The sequence below is a fragment of the Protopterus annectens genome, chromosome 5.part1 (genome assembly GCF_019279795.1).
Source record: "Protopterus annectens isolate FY-2018-M chromosome 5.part1, PAN1.0, whole genome shotgun sequence".
Classification (NCBI taxonomy): domain Eukaryota; kingdom Metazoa; phylum Chordata; order Ceratodontiformes; family Protopteridae; genus Protopterus; species Protopterus annectens.
Genome location: NC_056736.1, coordinates 552303107 through 552330724, shown reverse-complemented (window position 1 = coordinate 552330724; position 27618 = coordinate 552303107).

Here is a 27618-nt window from a genome sequence, read left to right as displayed (position 1 = left end):
CTCTTACTGGTTTCCATCTGTCACAAATCACTCCTGATACTCTACACCAACCACTCCACCCTGCTTGCACTCTCTCCTTTTCCTCTCTTCCACACTCACTGTTACTCTGAAAAATTGATACCAAGTATTTAAACTCGTCCGCCTTTGCCAGCTCTACTTCCTGCATCCTCACCATTCCTCTGTCCTCCCTCTCATTCACACACATATACTCTGTCTTAATCCAGCTGACCTTCATTCCTCTTCTATCTAGACCATATCTCCACCACTCCAGGGTCTCCACAACCTATTCCCTACTCTCACTACAAATTACAATGTCATCAGCAAACATCATAGTACATGGAGATTCCTGTCTGATCTCATCTGTCAAGCTGTCCATTACCACTGCAAATAAGAAAGGGCTCAGAGCTGATCCTTGATGTAATCTCACCTTCACCTTGAATGCATCTGTCATTCCTACTGCAGATCTCAGCACTGTCACACTGCCCTTGTACATATTGTGTACCACTCTCACATACTTCTCTGCCACTCCTGACTTCCTCATGCAATACCACAACACCTCTCTAGGCACTCTGTCATATGCTTTCTCTAAATCCACAAAGACACCATGCAGCCCCTTCAGACCTTCTCTATCCTTCTCCTTCAGCATCCTCAGAGCAATCACATCTGTACTGCTTTTTCCTGGCATGAAAACATACTACTGATCACTAATCATCATCTCCCTTCTTAACCTAGCTTCCACCGCTCTTTCACATAACTTCATCCTGTGGCTGATCAGTTTTATCCCTCTGTAGTTACTACAGCTCTGCACATCACCCTTATTCTTAAAAATTACTATACACTTCTATACAATCCTAACTTTCCTTCTGGTTATTGCTAACCCGGGCCTCAACCAATCCAGTGTGGAAATCTGCATTGTTGTCTGCATATTGATCTGGCAAAACGTTTACACCTGATGCCCTTCATGATGTAATCCTCTCCTTTTATCCAGGCTTGGGACTGGCACAAAGAATTACACTGGCCTGTGCATCCCCCAGTAATTGGGTTAAAGTGTTTTATTCATATGTCGCAATTAAAACAAACAAACAAAAAAAAAACAAGGAAATACATACATACATATATATACATCAAGACATAAATACAGATATGAACTGTCAAGGCAGCCTAAATAGTAAATTTCATCTTTTCATGTCAGCCTAAATTCAGACCATTTCTAATTTATAAGTCATGTTCTTTGCATCCCTTCAGCATTCCTGTTTATTTATTGCATATGTAATTTTAATCTTTAATGAGGGAGATGGTATGCATGTTTGTATTTTAGTTATTAGTTTTTGCTTTCAACATATGTCTCAACAATTACTTATATTTGTTCTTTTTAGTCTCTGAGGAGAGGGCCAGAAATATGCAAGAGTACTACCTTGTAGCACACTACCCTGAAGTAGTGAGTGTCATAGACTGTATACGTATAGAAAGGAAGGCACCACCAGAGGAACATGGTAGAAAGGGCTACTCTATCAACTGCCAAGTCATGTGTAATGCCAAGGGAATAATCTTGAACATGTGTGCTGGCAATCCTGACAGTTACCACAACTCACATATCTGGCACACTTCCCAACTGTACCAGATATTTGCTAGGGGGGATATCCCACAGAGTCATCTACTAGGGGATGCAGGCTACACAGTGGAACCGTGGCTGATGACACCAATCAAAAATACACATACAGCCAAGGAAGAATGCCATAATGAGGCACACGCTTAAACCAGAAATATCATAGAGTATTTGTTTGGGATGCTGAAGCCTTGGGTCTGCTGTCTAGATACATGTGGGGGAGCCCTGCAGTGCAATCCACTGACATATACCGAAATATTCACAGTATGTGCCATGCTATATAACATACTCCTGAGGAAACAGCTTCAGCAGGATCAACATGGGGAAGAGGCACACATCCCACTATAAAGGCCAAAGTTACCACAGCCACAAGCAGATGAAAAATCAGAGGGGGACCCACCAGATGCTGTGGTTGGAAGCAGACATAGACATGCTCAGTATGCCATTGCATTGGCTAGGAGACAATGCATAGCACACTCACTCACCCCTAAAACCTTCTTCCTACTCACATACATATAATAACATTGATACCAGGCAACTCACACAACCACTACCTCCCCATGTATTGGCTGTGTACTACTTGTATCAGTGGCAGTCAACCCTGAACTAAAACTCTGGCAACTGCTGCATTTACAAGGTCAGTACTGAACCTGCAGTGTATTGTTTAATAATATGAATGTGTGACATATCCTAGTATTTTATTAATTGGTACAGTAAGCAAGTGAATGGTGGGAGATTTGTACAGAAAGTACCTTAACATGTGACAGCAGAGACTTATTTAACTTATATGAGTCCATTACTAAGCAGGAGGCATCAGGCTTCAATGATCCACACAGTCATCCCTCTCAAAAGTACTGAGGATCACTGCATGTCCTCAGTTTAGCACCATACTTTTGTACTGGAAAATCATTAAAGAGAAAAGTTAGAAAGTAATGATACACAGTGCAATTTCTGACTTCACAACCCTCACAAGATTATTTACTATAAAGTTGGGAAATTTTGATGCTATCAGCTGTATGACTTTCCAAACCCAGTATATGTCAAAGGTACAATTAACAGTCCGACATCACAAATGCAGATATACTAAGCACTAAGATATATGTGCACCTATCATACACAAAGCCTATGTATCCCTGAATCCAATAGATAGAAAACAGGGATATGGCACAGTTATCATCACTTGCACATTGTGTTGTATGTGGGAGGGCAGAAAGCCTAGGCTGACACAAAAGGTTGGTGTGCGTGTGTGAGCAAGAAGGAGAAGCAGGCAGACATTTGGATACAGCAACAAATGGACAGTGAGACAAAAATGAGTAACTGTTTTGTTACCGTCTGTAGGGGTCCTCCAGGTGAAATTGATGTGTGAGTGCCTGCATGAACACAGCTAAGCTCTGTGCTGGCTGTACCTCTTGATGTGTTGGACAGGTGTGAGCCATGCATGGTAGAGGTGGTAGTTCATTGTTGTCATCCCCAAGCACCAAAACTGACTCTGCCAGGAGCTGCACTGGCCCATGGTCAGATGCAGTGCTGCTAGCTGAATGTGATTGAGATCTGCTAGACGAGCCCCTTTAAGGGGACGTCCAAGACCACAACCCCATGGCCTGCCACATTTGGGTCTGGACAGCACACACACTGATGGAGCAGTGGAAGTACTGCCACTATCAGAGTGTGATTGGGCAAGGCCACATTGGCTTACAGCAGATGATGTAGCTGACCTACACCCAAGTGGATACCATTCCTCTCCCATGCCGTCACAGACACTGCTCATTCTAACACATCAATCATCCGATCCATTGAATTGGCAACTCAGTGGAAGTAGTCACAGATGTCAGACTGTGTCACATCTACAATCCTGTGCATTTGTCTGGAGCACCTATGGGAGCATGCCTGTGCCTCCATGACACCTCTAAACATATGTTGAGTGGCACGGGAAGAGACACCTGCACTAGGTGGAGGAGGGGATTTCAGGCTCCCTCTGAGCACCCCATCATCCCTCATTTGAGGCACCTCACCCACACTTTGGCTACAGTCGTACTTCACAGACCCTGATGTTTCAATAGCCACACTTCCCTAATTAATGACTTGTCCAATATATGTGGCCTCACTGGAACATGTAGGCATTTACCTACTGGCTGTGTCCAATGGAATTGCATGTGATAGCTGTATGCCAACCTCAGTCTCAGATTCAACCTCTGCATCCCCTAACTGTGCCTCAGTTTGGCCACCATCATCATCAGAGTCTGCTGATACACTGACATCAGTTGACAGAGGAGCCCCACTATCACTGTCATGATCACCTGTGATGAAAAGTAACAAATGCAGGAATAAATGAACACCTATACTACTACACTGCGATATATGCAAACAAAGTAACAGTGCTGCCACTACTGCAGACAATACAGCAATATACAAAACAGGCCTGACATCAACAGCACACACTAAAGCATATCTTTAAATTGCTCAGCAGTACTGAGATAAATATGTTTAGCATACCATCTGCAGAAGAGGTTCCCTTCTGTAATCCAGACAGTCCTGGAAGAAGTTAAGCAGGAGATAAATGCAACATCATCACAATTAACAGTAACCCTGGGGGTAATACTTTTACACCTTTATTTATCCATTAACTATGCTTTCAACTAGAATGTGGCTGACAGCTCCAACCTAAGCTAGTAACTGTAGCAATCTTGAACCCTCCCCAAAAAAAATAAATAAAAGAGAAGTGACACAGAAGTAAATTCTTGATTTCAGTTGTTTTACTATATAATAATATTCAACTGTTCAAATACCAAAGCCTACCTGGAAGACCCTCCTGGGATATGCTTGCTGTCTCTGAAACATTTGTTCCAACATCCAGCACATGCTGTGCTGCACTCTTCTGGGAGCTGTCTGGATTCTTGATATTGGCTAAGAAACCTTTATTGAGTGTTAGTGGTGGTTCCTTAGTAGGTTGTCCTCCAGTAACCATCTGGTCACTGCCGACTGCAGCTGCTCTACTCCATACTGTTGTGATCATGTCAGTGGCCCTGTGGTGCACCTGCTCATATATCCTGCTATGTCCATCCATGGCATTCAAATCAGCTACTATATAAGGGTCTATATCACATCATTGAATCATAATTAAGTTAATGCCTCTTTGTAGAACACCAGTTAAGAGAACATACTATTCATCAAATTAGTTTCCTATGGCACACTGACCATAGTCTTCACTTGCAAACATAAACAAAACCATAAAACTTAACACCTACACAGGTGGGGCACTACCCACCCCTCCCCACAACCCCCCTAACTAAATATGTCAACTCCAAGATTGCACTACAGTGGCAAATTCCAGATGGTGGCTAACCATCAGTTTGCCCAATGAAGCTTTTTGCTGAAAAGTTACTGCTATGAATAGTATGTTCGCTGAACAGGTGTTCGACAAAGAAACATTCACTTAATTGTGATTCAGATATGTGATAGAGACCCACGATCTAGTGCCATATTTGCAGCCTATGTGCTATATCTCCCCATCCCCTTTCCATCAGAAAAGCACCATGGTGCCTAAAGGCATCCACAATTAACTGGTTCTCAGCATCAGTGACGGGGGTCTCTGAGGAATGACATGCCTGGGTGGCATACTGCTAGGTTTCTTGAAAGATGACAGAAGGATAATGCACACAAGTATTACATAACTACAAAATATCTGTTTACAGAACAAACAAAAATGTTAGACACTCAGAATTACCCACTGAAGAAACATAAAGAGGTCCAGAGATGTGAAATAGTCACAACAGGCAGGATGCAAAACAAGGAGAGCAAAAAGAGCAACATGTCCTTGTAAGTGCCAGAACAGTAAAATCACCTTTTAACAAGAGTAACATGTCCTTGTATGTGCCAGAACAGTAAAATCACCTTTTAACAAGAGCAACATGTCCTTGTATGTGCCAGAACAGTAAAATCACCTTTTAACAAGAGTAACAGGTCCATGTACGTGCCAGAACAGTAAAATCACCTTTTAACAAGAGCAACATGTCCTTGTATGTGCCAGAACAGTAAAATCACCCTTTAACAAGAGAAACATGTCCTTGTATGTGCCATAACAGTAAAATCACCTTTTAACAAGAGCAACATGTCCTTGTATGTGCCAGAACAGTAAAATCACCTTTTAACAAGAGCAACATATCCTTGTAGGGGCCAGAACAGTAAAATAACCTTTTAACAAGAGCAACATGTTCTTGTATGTGCCATAACAGTAAAATCACCTTTTAACAAGAGCAACAAGTCCTTGTATGTGCCAGAACAGTAAAATCACCTTTTAACAAGAGCAGCATATCCTTGTATGTACCAGAACAGTAAAAATCGCCTTTTAACAAGAGCAACATGTCCTTGTATGTGCCAGAACAGTAAAAGCACCTTTTAACAAGAGCAACATGTCCTTGTATGTGCTAGAACAGTAAAATCACCTTTTAACAAGAGCAACATGTCCTTGTATGTGCCAGAACAGTAAAATCACCTTTTAACAAGAGCAGCATGTCCTTGTATGTACCAGAACAGTAAAATCACCTTTAAACAAGAGCAACATGTCCTTGTATGTACCAAAACAGTAAAATCACATTTTAACAAGAGCAACATGTCCTTGCATGTGCCAGAACAGTAAAATCACCTTTTAACAAGAGCAACATGTCCTTGTATGTGCCAGAACAGTAAAATCGCCTTTGAACAAGAGCACCATGTCCTTGTATGTGCCAGAACAGTAAAATCACCATTTAACAAGAGCAACATGTCCTTGTATGTGCCAGAATAGTAAAATCACCTTTTAACAAGAGCAACATGTCCTTGTATGTACCAGAACAGTAAAACCACCTTTTAACAAGAGCAGCATGTCCTTGTATTTACCAGAAAAGTAAAATCACCTTTTAAAAAGAGCAACATGTCCTTGTATGTGCCAGAACAGTAAAATCACCTTTTAACAAGAGCACCATGTCCTTGTATGTGCCAGAACAGTAAAATCACCTTTTAACAAGAGCGGCATGTCCTTGTATGTGCCAGAACAGTAAAATCACCTTTTAACAAGAGCAACATGTCCTTGTATGTGCCAGATCGGTAAAATCACCTTTTAACAAGAGCAACAAGTCCTTGTATGTGGCAGAACAGTAAAATCACCTTTTCACAAGAGCAACATGTCCTTGTATGTGCCAGAACAGTAACATCACCTTTTAACAAGATCAACATCTCCTTGTATGTGCCAGAACAGTAAAATCACCTTTTAACAAGAGCACCATGTCCGTGTATGTGCCAGAACAGTAAAATCACCTTTTAACAAGAGCAACATGTCCTTGTATGTGCCAGAACAGTAAAATCACCTTTTAACAAGAGTGACATGTCCTTGTATGTGCCAGAACAGTAAAATCACCTTTTAACAAGAGCAGCATGTCCTTGTATGTGACATAACAGTAAAATCACCTTTTAACAAGAGCAACATGTCCTTGTATGTGCCATAACAGTAAAATCACCTTTTAACAAGAGCAACATGTCCTTGTATGTGCCAGAACAGTAAAATCACCTTTTAACAAGAGCAACATTCCCTTGTATGTGCCAGAACAGTAAAATCACCTTTTAACAAGAGCAACATGTCCTTGTATGTGCCATAACAGTAAGATCACCTTGTAACAAGAGCACCATGTCATTGTATGTGCCAGAACAGTAAAATCAGCTTTTAACAAGAGCAACATGTCCTTGTATGTGCCATAACAGTAAAATAACCTTTTAACAAGAGCAACATGTCCTTGTATGTGCCATAACAGTAAAATCACCTTTTAACAAGAGCAGCATGTCCTTGTATGTGCCTGAACAGTAAAATCACCTTTTAACAAGAGCAACATGTCCTTGTATGTGCCAGAACAGTAAAATCACCTTTTAACAAGAGCAACATTCCCTTGTATGTGCCAGAACAGTAAAATCACCTTTTAACAAGAGCAACATGTCCTTGCATGTGCCATAACAGTAAGATCACCTTGTAACAAGAGCACCATGTCCTTGTATGTGCCAGAACAGTAAAATCAGCTTTTAACAAGAGCAACATGTCCTTGTATGTGCCAGAACAGTAAAATCACCTTTTAACAAGAGCAGCATGTCCTTGTATGTGCCAGAGCAGTAAAATCACCTTTTAACAAGAGCAACATGTCCTTGTATGTGCCAGAACAGTAAAATCACATTTTAACAAGAGCAACATGTCCTTGTACGTGCCATAACAGTAAAATCACCTTTTAACAAGAGCAACATGTTCTTTTATGTGCCAGAACAGTAAAATCACCTTTTAACAAGAGCAATATGTCCTTGTATGTGCCAGAACAGTAAAATCACCTTTTAACAAGAGCAACATGTTCTTGTATGTGCCATAACAGTAAAATCGCCTTTTAACAAGAGCAACATGTCCTTGTATGTGCCAGAACAGTAAAATCACCTTTTAACAAGAGCAGCATGTCCTTGTATGTGCCAGAACAGTAAAATCACCTTTTAACAAGAACAACATGTCCTTGTATGTGCCAGAACAGCAAAATCACCTTTTAACAAGAGCAACATTTCCTTGTATGTGCCAGAACAGTAAAATCACCTTTTAACAAAAGCAACATGTCCTTGTATGTGCCATAACAGTAAAATCACCTTGTAACAAGAGCACCATGTCCTTGTATGTGCCATAACAGTAAAATCAGCTTTTAACAAGAGCAACATGTCCTTGTATGTGCCAAAACAGTAAAATCACCTTTTAACAAGAGCAACATGTCCTTGTATGTGCCAGAATAGTAAAATCACCTTTTAACAAGAGCAGCATGTCCTTGTATGTGCCAGAATAGTAAAATCACCTTTTAACAAGAGCAGCATGTCCTTGTATGTGCCAGAGCAGTAAAATCACCTTTTAACAAGAGCAACATGTCCTTGTATGTGCCAGAACAGTAAAATCACCTTTTAACAAGAGCAACATGTCCTTGTATGTGCCAGAACAGTAAAATCACCTTTTAACAAGAGCAGCATGTCCTTGTATGTGCCAGAACAGTAAAATCACCTTTTAACAAGAGCAGCATGTCCTTGTATGTGCCAGAACAGTAAAATCACCTTTTAACAAGAGCAACATGTCCTTGTATGTGCCAGAACAGTAAAATCACCTTTTAACAAGAGCAACATGTCCTTGTATGTGCCAGAACAGTAAAATCACCTTTTAACAAGAGCAGCATGTCCTTGTATGTGCCAGAACAGTAAAATCACCTTTTAACAAGAGCAGCATGTCCTTGTATGTGCCAGAACAGTAAAATCACCTTTTAACAAGAGCAACATGTCCTTGTATGTGCCAGAACAGTAAAATCACCTTTTAACAAGAGCAACATGTCCTTGTATGTGCCAGAACAGTAAAATCACCTTTTAACAAGAGCAACATGTCCTTGTATGTGCCAGAACAGTAAAATCACCTTTTAACAAGAGCAACATGTCCTTGTATGTGCCAGAACAGTAAAATCAGCTTTTAACAAGAGCAACATGTCCTTGTATGTGCCAGAACAGTAAAATCAGCTTTTAACAAGAGCAACATGTCCTTGTATGTGCCAGAACAGTAAAATCACCTTTTAACAAGAGCAGCATGTCCTTGTATGTGCCAGAACAGTAAAATCACCTTTTAACAAGAGCAACATGTCCTTGTATGTGCCAGAACAGTAAAATCACCTTTTAACAAGAGCAACATGTCCTTGTATGTGCCAGAACAGTAAAATCACCTTTTAACAAGAGCAACATGTCCTTGTATGTGCCAGAACAGTAAAATCAGCTTTTAACAAGAGCAACATGTCCTTGTATGTGCCAGAACAGTAAAATCAGCTTTTAACAAGAGCAACATGTCCTTGTATGTGCCAGAACAGTAAAATCACCTTTTAACAAGAGCAGCATGTCCTTGTATGTGCCAGAACAGTAAAATCACCTTTTAACAAGAGCAACATGTCCTTGTATGTGCCAGAACAGTAAAATCAGCTTTTAACAAGAGCAACATGTCCTTGTATGTGCCAGAACAGTAAAATCAGCTTTTAACAAGAGCAATATGTCATTGTATGTGCCAGAACAGTAAAATCATGTTTTAACAAGAGCACCATGTCCTTGTATGTGCCAGAACAGTAAAATCACGTTTTAACAAGAGCACCATGTCCTTGTATGTGCCAGAACAGTAAAATCAGCTTTTAACAAGAGCAACATGTCCTTGTCTTTGCCAGAACAGTAAAATCACCTTTTAACAAGAGCAACATGTCCTTGTATGTGCCAGAACAGTAAAATCAGCTTTTAACAAGAGCAACATGTCCTTGTATGTGCCAGAATAGTAAAATCACCTTTTAACAAGAGCAACATGTCCTTGTATGTGCCAGAACAGTAAAATCAGCTTTTAACAAGAGCAACATGTCCTTGTATGTACCAGAACAGTAAAATCACCTTTTAACAAGAGCAACATGTCCTTGTATGTGCCAGAACAGTAAAATCACCTTTTAACAAGAGCAACATGTCCTTGTATGTGCCAGAACAGTAAAATCAGCTTTTAACAAGAGCAACATGTCCTTGTATGTGCCAGAACAGTAAAATCACCTTTTAACAAGAGCAGCATGTCCTTGTATGTGCCAGAACAGTAAAATCAGCTTTTAACAAGAGCAACATGTCCTTGTATGTGCCAGAACAGTAAAATCAGCTTTTAACAAGAGCAACATGTCCTTGTATGTGCCAGAATAATAAAATCAGCTTTTAACAAGAGCAACAAGTCTTTGTATGTGCCAGAACAGTAAAATCAGATTTTAACAAGAGCAACATGTCCTTTTATGTGCCAGAACAGTAAAATCACCTTTTAACAAGAGCAACATGTCTTTGTATGTGCCAGAACAGTAAAATCAGATTTTAACAAGAGCAACATGTCCTTGTATGTACCAGAACAGTAAAATCACCTTTTAACAAGAGCAACATGTCCTTGTATGTGCCATAACAGTAAAATCACCTTTTAACAAGAGCAGCATGTCCTTGTATGTGCCAGAACAGTAAAATCAGCTTTTAACAAGAGCAGCATGTCCTTGTATGTGCCAGAACAGTAAAATCACCTTTTAACAAGAGCAACATGTCCTTGTATGTGCCAGAACAGTAAAATCACCTTTGCTTCTCCCAAAATAACAGTCCATTCTGGCTTGTGCCTTAACAGTAACTCATCTTTGCCCCCCCCCTAAAGAACAGAGAAGAATGACACATTTTGCTAACAAGCCATCTTTGAAATGCTAAAAGTGCTATCAAAGAAACAATCCCTGAAACATTTGTATAGATTTATCATGCAGCATTCTATTTTCATGTATTGACAATGATATATACCTGTGAAATGGCATGGAAACATGCCCATTCCTTCAGTGCACTGAAAACTAATGCATACAGATAAAAGTGTAAAAGTCTTTCTTCAGATTCTTCTTAAATATATTCCAGCATATGCAGTACGTAGCTGTCCAAATAGAAGCATACCTTCTGAATTTCAGTACTCCTCTGTACAGATATATCCTGAAGAAATAGCGTTATCTGCAGTATTCTGAACTTAAACAAGTCTCATTACCATCAGTTTGTCTATCTACATGGTTGCTTTTTATATGGTGTAGATTCAGGGCTATTACAAGCTGTAGATGCAAATGAGGTGTGAGCTCACTAGAATTGCTGAATCCCAAAAGACTGGATCCATGTAGGAGATGTAAACATAGAGCAGGCACTCCCTTAGTGTTTGTTTTTAATGGGTTGCAACTGTGAATGATTAGTGGTTGGAAGAAGGAAAACACAACAGCACTGCAGGCTGCCTTACTTCCACTGGGTGTGTCAATTTAGATCTACAAAGTGTTAGATGAAAGGTTGGAGATGTAAGTAAGCAGCGTACAAGTCACAGAGTGTGTTCTTTAACATCCAACCTGCCCTTCATTTGTTGCCAACTGCATATGATATTATTATCACTTAATATCCTCACACATTTTAAGGCCAATGATATAGAATGATTACACACTGCATGTCTCAGATTATTCTTCACATAAATGAAGAATGACCAACAAACAGAAATGTAAGACAGAGCTATATATTTGCAAGCAATAATCATGACAGGTTGTGTGATCACCATGCACTACATCCAAAACAAATAAATGTACAAATAACATTTATATGGTTTGATATCACTGTAGATGCTGTTTCAGTTGGTTGTGTACAGACTGAGTTCAGTTCTTTGCTGCAAAGCTGTTTGGATGGCAAAGAGGGATAAGGCACCTATCCTGTGTACTGAAGGTGCATTGAAGTGAAAGTTCTTATCCAAACCTATGTAGAAATACCTCATCTGTACTAACATTTTTTGCTGTGTATGTCATAGATTGCTTTTCCTCATTTCAACTACCTCTCCCTTTTTTTGTTGGGGTCACTGTTTGCAAGATGCACCACTTAGGGCAAAGACAAGAAACGGAGAAAAATGAATGTCAGGTTTGGCTGTGCTTACCTCATTTGTGCAAAGCGCAGCACTCCACAGACTGAACAACTGGCTGGAGAGGACCCAGACAGCCAAAAATAGAAATGGGGCGCATTCAATTAATACTATTGAGCATTGCGCAAATCCACTAGGTGACATTGTGCAGTGGTTAACATCAAGACCTCAAGAATGATTAGTAAAATAAGGAATGCCATCTAACTAGTCCTGTGGCAGTAGGTGTAAGTGTAGGACTGCCATACACATGGTCCTGTGTTCAAATACAGGATATTCCATACACTTTTACTGTTGTTCCACTTCCCATTATAGTCACTCTCACTTATGACACTTGAAATAATGGAGCTGATATTAATTATATGTATGAGGGCTATAATATCGTGACAGTTATTTTTTATATATATATCTATGTATTATCACATTTATTATCGTAGGTATGACTGTGGGTATACTGTGTTCTATATTCCTGTAAGCATATTTCTGCCATTTGGACAGGCATGGCATTCACACTTGCCTAATACATACACATACAAAACTGCATGGCTGGACAGGACCCAGACAGCCAAAAATAGAAATGGGGTGCATTGAATTAATACTATTGATCATTGCGCAAATCCACTAGGTGACATTGTGCAGTGGTTAATATCAAGACCTAAAAAATGATTAGTAAAATAGGGAATGTCATGTAACTAGTCCTGTGGCAGTAGGTGTAAGTGTAAGACTGCCATACACATGGTCCTGTGTTTGAATACAGGATATTCCATACACTTTTCCTGTTGTTCCACTTCCCATTATAGTCACTCTCACTTATGACACTTGAAACAATGGAGCTGATATTAATTATATGTATGAGGGCTATAATATTGTGACAGTTATTTTTATATGTATCTATGTATTATCACATTTATTATGGTATGTATGACTGTGGGTATACTGTGTTCTACATTCCTGTAAGCATATTTCTGCCCTCTGGACTAGCATGACCTTCACATTTGCCTAATACATACACATACACAACTGCCTGCACATTCAATAACCTTGAAATTGTAACTGCAGTTATTTTTATTTATTTTATATATTTTACATTTTGTTAACTGGAAATTCCAGCTGGACTGGGTCCATTTCCAGTGACGGCCCGAGGGCTAAAGCTTAGAAAAATATAAGAACAGTAACAAATTAAAGATAGTACATGAATAGCAGTCAGATTTACAAAGTTAATACAACAGTAGAGATGACTAATAGTAACTTGCTTTTAGAGGACAAATTCCAAGAATTAACATAATAGGCTAGATCCTTGTTTGCACAAAATGGTTATGAGACTAAGATACTTGACGTAGTAGATAAGGTGTAAATAAATCAAGCATACATTGTGAGTTGGTTCAGTTGCGGTTAAAGAAGTTCAGTGATAGGAAAATGTAAGTTAAGTTATACATGGGCAGATACAAGTTTCCAGAGATGTGATTTAAATAGTTTTTTGAATTGTATAATATTTGTGGTAGAGGTAATAGGAGAGGGGGGAGGGTTGTTCCAGGCCTTAGCTATGATATGAGAGTAGAGAGATTTACCTGCCGTGTTGTTTGTCCTTGTTGTACAGAGCAGAGATTTAGTGGTGGAGTGGAGGGGGCGAGTAATAGAGTAGTGGGTGAGCAGTTGTTGTAGGGCAGGTTAGGATATTAAATGCAGTAGTTAGCTGTTGGAAGGTGAGTAATTGGGGTAATTCAAGCCATTTAAGGTGTCTTAGCACTTGGCAGTAGGGTGTTCTAAATATAGAGTTATTGGCAAATTTTGTTGTAGCATGATTCAATTTTATCAAGATAGTTTTTTTTTCTAATGTGGGTTAATATTGGGGCTGCATACGTAAGTATAGAGGAAAGGTGAGTTTGGGCTAAGGTGATTCTTGCTTTATCAGTGAGAAAGTTTTTGTGCCTATAAAGAGTTATAAAGTTACGTAATGCCTCAATGTTGCCACTGTTCTGCTCCTCTTACCAGCACACATACGTGGGGCTCATGGGTGCACACTGCTGAGTCCTGTGTTTGCGTGATAGTAAGTGGGGTGCAACATTTTCAAACAGTGTGCACACTCTCAGTAAACGTAATGACTGGAACTGGTGGGAAAGCATCATGGTCCATTACTCTAGATCCGTGGCAGAGATGACAGGCGTTTGTGCAGAAGTTGTCAGGTTTAGGGCACAGAGATGGGGCTTCCAGGAGTCCAAGATTTTTATTAGACTCTTAGTTATGAACCACAGTGCCAAGCTTCTGCAGGGGGGCATTTCTGGCTCTCAGTATAAGTCAGAAGCTTGGGATAGTTTAGCTCTGGCTATAACCACTGCCACCAGTATCCCGTGTACTGGTGACCAGTGTAGGCATCACTACAATGACCTACGGAGGAGGAAGAAGGATACCCTTGACCATTGGATTGGAGAATTTAGGTCTGTGGACATCCCACACGTGTGTAAGTGTCAACTACAGAAAATATTTGTAAGAATTAAAAATGGAATATAGGGAAGACTGGTGCTCTGTTCTGTTTTTTTCGCAGCTGCCTGTGATTGTGGGGTAAATGACCAAATCCACGGGACTAGATTGATGAGGATGAGGGATATGTGGTATGTATGTAGCAGCAGAGTATTGTTATTGTAGCATTAAAAGTTAAAGATAAATTTTTCGGTATTTTATACATATCTCAATTGTAAAACAAGTATGCTTGAAGTAGTTTGCAGCATGAACTGAGTCCAATATTAGAATATCAAATTGAGCATGTATATCTCAACTGTAAAAGCAAGTATGCATGCATTATTCTGTAGCACAAACCAAGAGTAAAATATTAGACTTTTTTCAGTAGTTGTGGGTTCAAATGCCACACTTCCCAGCTATACAATGCCATTAATTCTTCAATTATATTTAAATTAAATTCAAACCTCTGTACCAGTGACACAAATGTCCTGCTGTAATCTGCAATCTGTATAACTGGAACATGCATATGTGCAATATGTCCACATGTCAAGGAGTACTTGCTGCAACCTGTAATATAGTTTGCATCTGTTAGGCGCTGGTAGTCTTAAAAGTAAAAGTTATCTTTTAGGAGTCAGTAGTCTTAAAAGTAAGTTATGATAATGAGTGAAATAATGATATCAATGTATTTTATGTCAAATATCAAGGTACTGGTCCTATCTCTTTTTTTCGCTCTCATCCAAACCATATTGCTCTTTTTATATTTTACTTTTATTTTATTTTTATATATTTTTTTAATGTTATTACATGTCATCAAAATGTGTCCAGGTCATCCATGTGTACCACATCACTAATTGCTCCACAGCACAGAGGGGTAGACCCACTCCACCAGCTCCAGCACCATTGCCCATCATGTCTGGGAGCCAAATTGGCAGCACCACCTTTGCTGCCCTTACACTACCTGCCCCTTCAAGTAGTCCTGCCCTGGAGACTAGTTCAGTTGTACCCTCTGGCAGCAGTGGTGGAGGTCATGATTTTTTTCACTTGCGCTGAATTGCCAGGGATGATGCATAGGGTTGTGGTCTGCACTGTTGGTGCATGCCTATGCCAACTGTAGAGGCTACTCTCCCTCATTTTGTAACATACCAGGAGGAAAAGAAGGAGATGTCAAGCACTCCACCCAGTGATGGAGTGAGGTGACAATAATGACAGTCCAGTGGGTGGAGGACTTGATTCTCACTGTCACCCCGCTTGATGACCATGGGCTCAGGATGCTCCCATCCTCACCCCACTCGTGGTATCATCCAACCTTTTGTATCCATCGCAGTCCCTGTCTCCTGTCTTGTTTGTCTTATCTGTCTGCAATTGCTTCCTCACCTATCTAACTTACCTCACGTAGATATTCCTACATCCCTTCCCCAACACTATTCTCTTTCTCTGTCTCTCTACAAAAAAAAAAAAAAAAAATGTTCCGATTCATAGCTCTCCATTTTGCACGTGTCTTCATGACACACTTGCTTTGTCCACTTGGCTATACACCATGATTGTGTTCTGCTCACCCCTCTCTCTGGAGGTGACAGTTTAAATTCAGTTAATATTTTCCACATATGTTCACTTTACACTGTTAAAAAAATGGATAGCTATGGTTCTGTTCTATTTTCCTCCTGTATATTCCTGCCCTGCTTTCCATTGCTCTATTCTCTGCTTTCTACACAGTTCACCACTGTCCTAGCCACCCATTTTACTTCTTTAAGGTATTTTTGTGCAAAGGTGACATTGTGCACCAAATCTCAGCAGTAGGGAATGGTGGCAATGTATTTACATGTATTTAAAAGAATTAAATACACCTGCATTTGAACCCAGTACGATCTGACCCCAACACAGAATTTAACAATGCATTAACAAGTGATGCCACAGAGTCAATTAAGCAGCAAGTGTATTTCATAGACACAGTACTAACTGTCAGACTTAAACAATGCAGCTCGTATTTGTGCACTGCTTATAATGTACAGACAGATGTATCTTACATGCGTAAACACTTTGCTACCCATTGTGCAAACCCACTGCTTGCCTCACTATGGAAATGTACATACTATGTTGTATTACTGCTGTTTACTGTCCATTCTCTGTGTATGACATGAAATTACATGTGTAGACATTACACACTGAGGGCCCTATCTAACAATATGTCACATATTTACAATACATCCATCTGTTGCCCCCACCAAGCACTACAACCCTAGTGTCTGAGCACTGTTTCCACACATATCTCAACCACACTACAAAAATGTAATATCAAATGTTATGTGCTATGCAATGCATATCAATCTGGTAACATGAAGAACTTCAACTATTGACCCATATACCTAAAAAGACTTAGTTGCTAGGTTAGGGAAGGAATTGGCATGGACCATATCCACAGAGAAACAGGTGACCTTCAACACACTTGACACTACCCATGTTGTTTTTGTCAAGGGTAGATCATGCTCATTGAACCTTATAGATTTCTTGGATCCTGACCCCACAGACCTGGATAAGGAATAACAGGACATACCACATATGTTAACTTATCCAAGGACTTTGACAGTATACCCCATTCATGTGCCTTAGTGAAGATCTCCCATGTGGGAATTAAGCCATACCATACAGCAGTACAGGGATAGGCAACTGGCTTACTAACATAGCACAAACTTTTGAAGTTGGGAACTGCACCTCCACCAGTAGCCAATTACCATTAGAATACCACACGGATCTGTGATGGGAGCTCAACTCTTAGCAAACTACTTCCCTGAAGTGCAGGCAATGGTAGATGGCCTGTGGTTTACCAAACGTGCAGTTGACTGGTAACTGGATACACTACTAGAGTCCCTAATGATGGTAACATATTGCAGAGAAGTCCACCATACACAAATGATTGCTGCCAAACTCACAAACTGAACCTTAAAGCATACAGTGGCTCATTGCCCACTTTGGCAATGAAGTACCCCTGCTAAATATTATATATATAAAGCACACCTCTAAACTCAAACACACAGTGTTGTGAGATTTGGGAACACATGTTGATAGCAATCTACACTTTCATCACTATGTGTCCATAGTGGTGACACACAAATTCTTCATTGAGCACATCATACATATGGACATCACATCCAAGACCAGTGTGGTCATACCTCTGCTGCACTCTGCCCTTAACAGACCACTAACTGAGTACAATGCTCCCTTCTGTATGTACCTCATCGACACCTTCAGCAATTGGAAAAAACACAGAGTTGTGCCTGAGAGACTCCAGGGCCTCCAAACATGACATACCTGGAAAGACTGAAAGACATGTCATTGTACTCAGTATCATGTAGGCTGCTGAGAGGTGACCTATGCCTGCCCTACATATGAGCCTCAGAACCTGCCATACTGGAAATGCTGGATATCTGCAAATCAAATGGAACGAGAATAACTTGGCCCAGGGTTCTCAGCCTAACCTGTGAAATAAACAGAACATGCTGGTGAGACAGATATATCCCCCAATAACTCATACTCCTCTGTAATAGGCTCCCACTGCATGTGAGTCAGTGGTCCTCAATGATCCTGTTCAAGCGCAATCTTGACTACTGGCTGGGTGATTGTAAAGTCACCTCTGGGGTAGCACCTATGTCCATCATAGACAGGTCCATTTGGTGCTGCTCACAAAATTGCTCTAATAACAACCATTCAACTAGACTCAATAAGGGTACTTGTGTTTTACACAACTAGACCTTTAAACACTATAGGGCCATTAAGCTAGTAGCCTCCTATGAACATATGATGCTATGAGTGTATGCAGGTCTCCCAGCACTTTGTCTCCAACATGGCCTGCTGATTTCATCTACTATAAGTTCACCTGCAGTCTTGCAAAAGTCGAACTTGTGCTGTTTTGATTGCATAATGTACTGTGTTCTGCAGTCTGTGTAGTTAGGTAGGTAGGGGTTCTGTTCTCACTCCAGTCAACTGTGTGTGTGTGTGTGTGTGTGTGTGTGTGTGTGTGTGTGTGTGTGTGTGTGTGTGTGTGTGTGCGTGTGTGTGTGTGTTTGTGTCTAGTCAGAAAAGCAGATGTTTTTATCCTACAGTTACTGATCTAATCTCACAAACTGTCAACATTTTGATATTTGCACATGCCTACACATCAATTTCATGCAGGCCTCTCAACTTCCTCTCTCCATGCACTGCTGATTTCATCCACTATAAGTTGCTCTGCAGCTTTCTAAAAGTCAGACTTGTGCCATGGTGCTTGCAAAAAGTACTGTGTTCTGTAGTGTACGTCCTTAGATAAGTAGGGATTCTATTCTCTCTGCAGTCTGCTGTGTGTATGTGAGCTGTTGCTTGACATTACAGAGAGCATTTTACACCATGTGGGACAGTTTTATAGTCACCTCAATAGACACTACTGATGTCATCAGCTATTTCAGATTTTTGGATATGCAGTAGTCCCACAAGGGCAGAGTCAGAGACTGACCTGGAGGCCAGGCAGAAGTCACCTCATCCTTTATAATAAAGATTACGGTGACATGGCTTTTAATCTGTCCATATAACTCATGATTTGGTTTGTAGGCCCTGTGTAATGTTCCTGAGAAAGCCCTGTGGTCTCTTCAGCTGCTATATGCCTGGTGAGGTACATAAAAAGAGAGCATTACACTCTTATTAATGTGATGAGGTTTAACTACAGTGCTGTCATACAGTCCTAAGATCTCAACATGACGCCATGACTTATGATGTGCACAACACAGACTTTCAATACCAGTGTGGACACTTGGTGGTCAAGGTTCAGATTAATGTCTATATTTGTTCCCACTGCTTGCATCACTGGGTATCTGCATAGCAGGAGTGTTGTCAATGCTGTCATTAACATGGAATTCCACTTTTCAGATGGACATTACAAACAGATTTCTGCATTTATTTGTAGATTGTGTACCTGTGTCACTATTCAGTTGTGTGTGTTGCTGCCTTGTCTACTATGTTATCACCATTGCTGGACTCAGTGACTGCATACAATATGCCAGAATCTGCAAACTTCATAAGCATAGGCCATGTACTTTAGACTGAACTGTAAAGAAATAGTGTTCAAACAGTGAAGGGACAAACACAGGTCCCTTGGGTTTGCCAGTGGTGACAGCTCTACTGGTGCATGTTGATTCACCAACTTTTACTTGATTTGCTCTGTCACTGAGCCAAGTAGTTAACCATCAACTGATGTAAGGGTTAATCCCCAGCATGGAGGGTTTCACAATGATACCTGCATGGGGCATTGTGTCAGAACCCTAGGTCTTACCTTCATCAAGGCCTAGCACACTCAATCAATGGGCTGTTACATCACAGGCCATCTGTGGTGTGACTCAGCACATACACCTTCCCGATACGGTTGAATACACTCTTGAACACACCTTCCACATGGCCTATTTTCTCATTCAAGGGTGAACATCAACATGCATCCACATGAGTTGGGGGGACAGCCTCTGATGCATGCATATACAGAAACATTCTGACTCTCCTTGACTGTAAGGTAGACCAAAATGTCATAATAGATCTCTTTTATATGTACACCAATAATACTCCAGGTGTGTGCAAACAGACCTGTGTGAGTTGTTAAAGCTACATCAAGTCCATTCCCTCTGATAGATGTCCTCAAAGAGGTCATTGGTGGCATGCATGATGACAACAGTATCATTTTGTTAAACTTGACCAGGTCAAGACATTTGACAAAAATCCACACTGAGGTATTCAATCGACACTGTCATATGTGGCCATAAACAGCTATATCACCAAATGTGTAGACCAGTGTATGATATACTTGGCATCTCACTATGTTGAAATGTGTGATGTGACCTATATCTCAGGTTCAGTGATCAGGTTGTTACATTGGAGGTGTCTGCTAGGCCCTTTCATGCCTATTAGTTAAGTGACAGACATCGCAGATGACATACACATGCTGTGTCCAAACAGCTGCCTGAAGGACTACAGATTGTGGACAATCATAGACTCCAACTCTGATAATAGTATAATACAGACAGTATCAACACATACCAAAAACGGCTGCCACAGCCAGGGCAACAACTGCATTGACAAGAAACATGGAGGGATTTGTTGAATCAGGAAGAAAACATATCACCCAAGTATAATGTGGAAATCTCACCCTATAATCAGACCAATAGGTATGTGACCTGTATCCTGTGGTAGATGGTAAGTGGTACAGCCAGAAGCATGTGGTTATGGTGCTGTCTATTCCCTTGAATGGAACACAAGTACATAGTATGTGAAGGACATGCACTCCAGAAGTCATAATGCCTTCATGGTCCCAGCCTTCACCATGCCAATAACTGTGTATAATGCACCCTTCTTCAAGTACCTTCCTAGACATCTTCCAGTGATGTGTAACTGAAGTGTGCAACCTTTGTCACAGTGTGCTGTCAGACTGCTTATTGACCATATCTAGGTATTCTTTATTGGGAATATACATGACTGTCTGATGGTATGGAGCACCAATCACGTTGTTGCACTAGATGCATTTGTGCTACCTGTTCTGCTTGTGCACACACAACATACATAGGTGTTTGACAATATTAATGGCATGCGTATCATTCACAACAGTGTGAATTATGCTATACATATATATATATATATATATATATATATATATATATATATATATATATATATTTATATATTTGTGTGTGTGTGTGTGTGTGTGTGTGCATAGTGCAGGCTCATCTCTTATTACTCCGCATCACATATGTTATGTCAGAGGCATGGGATTAGTGGTGGTATTATTCTGATATTGTTCATGAATCTGGTTGGTTCTTGTAGTGTTTTCCATGATCCTTTACTGTGGCCACCTTGCTGGGGACCTCTGCTATGAGCAAACTCATACTCAGGCATATCAGTTTGCACAGCTTCAACCTATCCCAATTATATGTCAGATCCCTGATGGATGTCCTTTGTATTCTTCATGTAAGGATACTTATCTCTCACAGACATCCTCCCCATTGTTATGTCACCTTGTGTGACAGACACAGACACACATTTTCACCATACAGTCTGTACTGTACCATATAGATATGTGCTTGGTGTTGCTGCTTCAACCATCTTCCATTGACATGCCCTCCTCTACTGTACATGTTGGAGTTTCATCTGTCCTCTTTTCCTTTGTTCATTCCTATACTTCATCTCTGTGTCCCTATTCAATACACACACTTCCCCTTAGTGATCATTTTGCATGTCAGTGCATGTCCTGTTACAGATCATTAACAGAGTTTCAGTAAAGAATGCCAGGAATGGAATATCACAATACTTTACACTGTCCTGCAGTGTAGATCATATACTTTACATTCATATCTCTCAATTGTCCAGATATTCCCTGGATGTCCAGATGTTCTCCTTATCAAATTGGGGGCTTTCTACCATATCACTGGGATGATTTGTCAACTGATGTGACTCAGTATTACATACATTTGAGTGCATATATTTCAACTGTCCTGATTTGTGCAGAATGTCCAGTTTTTGTGTCATATTTGTGATCTTTACCTCATAACATTTTTGCTTTCTGGCAAACCATTGGCATGTTGTTGTGGAGTGAAGTCACAAAATGATGACTGATTTTTGAGCTTCAAACTTCATGCTCTTCAGAAAGTTCATGCTAATGTACAACATATTATTTTATCAACTTTCTAAGTCTGGAAGTGCAGTATTAAAAATCTTTTCCTATTTATAGGTCTGTGTCCTCCCATTATGTATGCCTTTGTCCACATATCTTGCTCAAAGAGGATTTCAGATATGTTTGATACTCATTCTACCACATTTCTGTGTGACATCTATGGCAAATATATCCCTGCAAGGGGATGTTGAAAAGTTCCAAGCCCAAGCAAGAAGGGAATGACATGGTACAACACCTTTGGCACATCATGTCTGAAGTGTCTGTAATCCTCCCAAAAACGTCTGAAGTCTGGTCACTGAAATACTGTTCTGCTGCAGTCACCTTCAAATCACTCGAAAATTGCCACCCTTTCAAATTGTTTCTAAGGTTTGGAAACAGGAAATAGATGGAGCAAGATCTGCTGAGTAGACTGGATGGTCTATGCACTCAAACCCTAGTTTTGTCAAAACATCCATCATTTTGCCAGCCTTGTGAACAGGTGCATTGTCTTGCAAAAAGAGAACTCCTTTCCATAGCTTCCTCTCCTTTTTCTTTCAATGCCTCCTTTAATCATCACAACAAGTTACAGTAGTATTCTGCATTAACTGTTTGGCCCATTGGAAGATAGTTAGTCATTACAATGCCTTCCTGATCCCCAAAACACATGACCTTTTCTGCTGACTTTTGGGTCTTGAACTTCCTGTGCCTTGGTAAACTTGAGTGCCGCCATTGCATGGACTGTTATTTTGTCTCAGGATCATACTGGTGTAATCATGTTTCATCAACAGTAACTAGTCATCCCAAAAAGTTGGCACCAGCTCAAAGAAAATGCCACAAATCAACTTGGAAGTGTTCACTTGATGTCTTTTCTTTAGCATTCAAACATTTGGGCACCCAGTTAGCTGACAGCTTCTGCATACCCAGCTGCTCATGGACAGTGTCTCAGCAATTGTTTTAGCCAATATTTGCCAATCGGCCAAAATCAGGTCATGGACATGGTCAGCAGTTTCAGGAGTTGACACCATTTGAGTCTTCCTAGACCCTGGTGCATCTTCCGTCTCGAAAGCTCCACACTGAAAGTTTGCCCACCACTTCTTCACAGTTGATTAAGAAGAGCACTTGTCACTCAATGTTTGTATCATACATGCATGGATTTCCTTTGGAGTTTTCTTTTGCAGGAGTAGGAACTTCATGATGGCTTGGAGTTCCACACTTGAAAATTCCACACTTTTTGTTGACATGGTTCAATCAGTGATCTGAAACAATGTCAAAATATAGCATTATGATTCTGAATATTGGCATCTTACAATATGAAATAACCCTCTTTTCAGCTACAAAGGCAAAATAACACTGAGAATTTATAAAGTTGGTCAGCGCTTAGAACTTTTCAGCACCCACTCATATTTCTGATTAAATGTTCACACATTATCTTTTCCTTTGTAGATATATGTTTCTCTGACAGATGTACAGCTATCAGTGAAGCCCTGGTGGTCATTGTGGCATTCTGTGCAACTCCATGGCACATAAGTGCTCTGATTTGTACAGAATTGTATCCCTCTTTCACTTACACAGTTTCTTGGCTAACAAGACTGCTGCCAGGCACAAAGCCTAACTTAGCAATGCAGCACAGCATTAATATTCATTGCTTACTGCTGCTTGAAGAACACCATCACACAAACATGTAAACTCCATGTAGGATTTCTGTGAAACCTACACGGAGTTTATTGAATCTTGGGAAACAAGTATATATTTTTTGGGGGGACGAATTATCAGACAAATTAAAGGAGTGGCTATGGGTGCAGCTTGCGCATCCATTTCTGCCAACTTTGTATTAGTTTTATGGGAAAAGTGTTTTGGTTACAATATTGAAGTATATCACTTTATATTTACATTTTTTAGATGGCATTTTTATTTTATGGGATGGTCCTGAAGACACAACAGAGCAATTTTTATTTTATTTAAATGGTACTACAGATTTCTTAAGATTTACCTTTAGTTTTAGTAATTTAAATATTAATTACTTGGCTACATTAATTTCTCATATTGATAAAGGCTTAAAGTCATAAATTTAATGGAAGACAACTTTTAGTAATTCATACTTACATTACAAACGTGCACATCCTGTGTTTCAAAAGAAGAATCTGGTTAAGGGGCCATGTGTTAGAACTGTAAGAGTGATGTAAGTGTATGAAGACATGATCGATGAGCTGGAAAGAATTAAAAGCATGCTGGTCAGCAGAGGCTATCCCACAGATTTAGTGTGTGACATTTGCATAGAGGTCAAGAATGGATGAGGCACTAAATAAAAACCTGTATTGGGTATCCGTCTTTAAAGGCTTCAGTAGCCCCTGGCTTGAATGAAGTGACATCCATTATTCCTTTACTTAAAACTTAGGCTGGTAAAGTTTGATATTTATTTATATTTTATATCTGGCTTTTATAAAACAATATCGGTCTTACTAATGCCAGTGTGCCTTTGTCACTGTGTTATACACATATTTTTACTATTTTTTATAAGTCTGTGGTTTTTTAAAATGTATTAATTTGCACTAATTTGTTAAATTTTCTGATTGGTAGTTTGTAATGACCATTATTATAAATAAATGGTACTCTGAATGGTGTTTTGTTCTGATAAGTCCCCATGGCAGAGATGAAAATGCTCAGCTTGTTTTAAATTTGTTTCATTAAACCTTATTGCACTAACTGTTGTCAGACTTTGTTTTTTGGAAATATCTATTGCATCCACTGGTTCCTGTGCCAAGCGTTCCTTTTGATCCAGATTAAACTTTGCTAGGACCATTCTCCAGGGGCTATTGGACCCTTTTGTTTCCTCCTCCCAGATACATTTAGATATGGTAATCTACCTGTATAGCTAAGGGTACTGCAGCAGTGATCAATATGAAAAGCATAATACAGTTGTGTAAGTTGAATTAACCATAACAGTAGATGTTCTGATGATCATTGTTGCAGTGGCCACTCCCTTCCAACATCCCCCTTGTTTTTTGATTTTTTTTTTTCTTAACGCCAGTGTGTGGACATTTATTTTTTGTTGTCACTAGTATTGTCCTTTTAGGGCTCAGTCTCCATTTTTTGCATGACAAGAAAGCTTTGAAGATTTTGAACTGCCAAAGAGTGGAACTTGCCCTGAAGCTTTGGATGCTGGCCAGCGGTTATTTCCTTGGGTCTATATTAGATCATCAAAATGGCAGAATTTTGAATGATCTAATATCGAACCCAATATCACGAATGCTGAAAACAGTGAAGCTGCACAAAACCGAATTCTTTCCTAGGGAAGAAAATTTGGTTGGCCATTGTTGTGGCTTCGCTGTTTTCAGCGATGCGGTGGAAAGTTACGGGTTGGGTTAAGGTAAGTGTGAGATTGTGCGGACATTCGGGTTAGAGCGTGGGTTGGGTGAGTTAGGATTAGGGCGCGGGTCAGGTAAGTGTGCGATTGTGACAGAATTTGGGGTTAGGAGCGGTTTAAGTTAGGGTATGGGCGCGGGTGAGGTGAGTGTGCGATAGTGACGGACCTTAGGGTTAGGGTCTGGATTAAGGTAAATGGATAGAAAATAGTGTATGTGCAGTGCAGTGTAGGGTTGGATGTAACTTTTAAACGTATGTGTATGGATTGTTGATTTTTAGAGTGCTTGTGGTGTGTGTGTGTTTCCCGGAACAGCATTTTTTTTCCCTGGGAAAAAAAATCGCTGTTTTGAGATTTTGATATTGTTAGGGTTTGGGTTTTGCAGTTCAACATTACGGCATTCAGTAATGATGATAATCTGATATAGACCCTATTTCCTTTGCAGGATATAACCCATATAGCTAAGGCCCCTGCAGCAGTGATCATATGAACATCTACTGGTATGGTAAGTTCAACTTCTACAACTAAACTTTTCTTCTTACATAACATGATTCCAAATTATCTGAAAAGACAGTAGGCTGTGAAAGAAAAATAAATTTACAGGACTGCTACTGAAATTTCTTGAAGCAAATTACAGTCACAAAACAGTGAAAAAGTGTTGCATTTCACATTATCAAGAAAGGCAAAAAATGCAATCTAAAATCCAGGAAAGACATAACTATAACTTGTACTGCATCTTTTGTTTTCTAATTTTACAATCATAAGATCAAAATGCACAAGAGATAGCCATGATAGCCATGAATAGTTAGAAGATTTGTCTTGAAAAAAAAATGATTTTATTAGATATACAAAACTAAAGAACATGAACATCAGGAATGTTAATAGATTCAAGAAGTTTACAACATGTATACACAACCTTTGTGTTAAACAATATTCTATGTGTGTGTGTGTGTGTGTGTGTGTGTGTGTGTGTGTGTGTGTGTGTGTGTGTGTGTGTGTGTGTGTGTGTGTAGGCATTTTCTATCCTTCTCATACATGATTATTAAACCTGAACACATTATTTATGTAATATTGCTTATAGCCTCTAAGTTTTGATCATATTCCAAAAAAGATATTTCTGATATTCAGCTTTTTGTTTCATTTTCCATCTTCTTCAGTTTATAATAATCTTTAGTTCCTCTAATATTTTTCTAATAGTCCACGTGAAAGCTCTTCACCTTTACAAAGTGCATCATTGTCCGAACTCTTGCTATGACTGTTTGTTACAAATGCCAGTAGCATGTGAGTGGCAAACTCATCCTTCCTCAAACCTGCTACATGAGTGTCTACCTGTAGTCCCAGTGCTTACCAGAACCAAGATGAGGTCCACCCTTGAGTTGCCTACCTCCATCATTGTTATGTTCTTCTTGCCTCCCAGAACATATGAATCATTCCTGTGTCTTCAGTACCACATCATCACCATTTCAAATTAGAAATTCATATATCCCATGCTAATTTATTGTGTACTTTATGGCGGACATGAAGGATCCTCATTTTTTGATCCCACATATATGGCTATTTCCTAAGATAAAATGCATCCTCTAGTTTAAGTTTCCAGTTGCCTTGATTTATTTCCTCATTAACATTTTTTTGATTCTTCCAGACCCTGTCTATTCTAGCTCTTATTTTAACACTTCTTTGCTCTCTGATATCTTTATACATTATGCTAACATAACCTTCTTTCATGTTTCTCTACTAGCTCCAAAAGAAGCCTCTCTGTATCTTTTCCTTTATTCGGTGCTCAATAACTCAATGTATATCCTCATTAATGTATTAAAAGTCAAGTTCCTGGGGATGAAGAACTCTCTCCTGCCCATTGTCAAGTTTACTTACTTCCTTTAACTGTTCCCATTCATAAATTCCCGCTTCTTCCCATATTACCTGCTCATGTCTGGGAATTCTGTCTTTATCATTTGTTGAGCCTAGATCTTCTAGTAGATGAGAGCTTACTAGAATGTATCTCCTAGTCACTTTAGCCCTGACTGTCTGTTTTGCCTAAGTGTCAGCTGTAAATTTACTAT